The sequence below is a fragment of the Nannospalax galili genome, unplaced genomic scaffold (genome assembly GCF_000622305.1).
Source record: "Nannospalax galili isolate Female #2095 unplaced genomic scaffold, S.galili_v1.0 scaffold232, whole genome shotgun sequence".
In the NCBI taxonomy this organism is placed as follows: Eukaryota; Metazoa; Chordata; class Mammalia; order Rodentia; family Spalacidae; genus Nannospalax; species Nannospalax galili.
The window spans coordinates 1,669,796-1,670,445 of NW_008331488.1; positions in this window are offsets into that span (position 1 = coordinate 1,669,796).

Here is a 650-nt window from a genome sequence, read left to right on the forward strand (position 1 = left end):
TCCCAGGGGGAAAAAGCCCCTCCCACACCGGTGTTAAATATTCCACTGCGCTGACTGATGGTTAGAACTGGCTGATTGGATCCCGGTCCCTAGCCAAATTACCCTGGGCCACCTTTAGACCCCTTAACAGCCATTCACTGCCACCCCTGTGTCGGACCGAACATCCATCCTGTGACTATTAAATCCTTCTGGAATACACAGCCCACTTAAAGGTTTAAAAACAAGCCTATAGCTGAGGCCTCTAGCAGAAATTTCTCCACCTGCCTGCCAATGCGCTTTAAAGGTGCCGTGCATGAATTCCTATTGTTCTGTCACTACAAAACTTCATGAAACCGTCTCCACGTTCGAAACCTAAAACTAGTCACAGGGACATGAGGCCAACGCGACAGTACCGCTTTGACGGGCCACGGAGCGGCCTTGCTAGTGCTTGGGGTGCTGGAGACCGAGCCCCGCTTAGCGCGTCTGTTTCATCGTTGGCCCTAAAAGTAAGTCGTTTCCGCAGAAAATGTGTTTGAGAACATGGCCATTTCTATCCTGAGTATCATGTGGCAGGGTCACCTGCAAAGGACACACAAAGAAGCTGCACTATGGCGACGACTTCCTTGCAGGGCGGAGCAGGGAAGGGGGGGCGGGAGGGGAGGGGCTTGAGC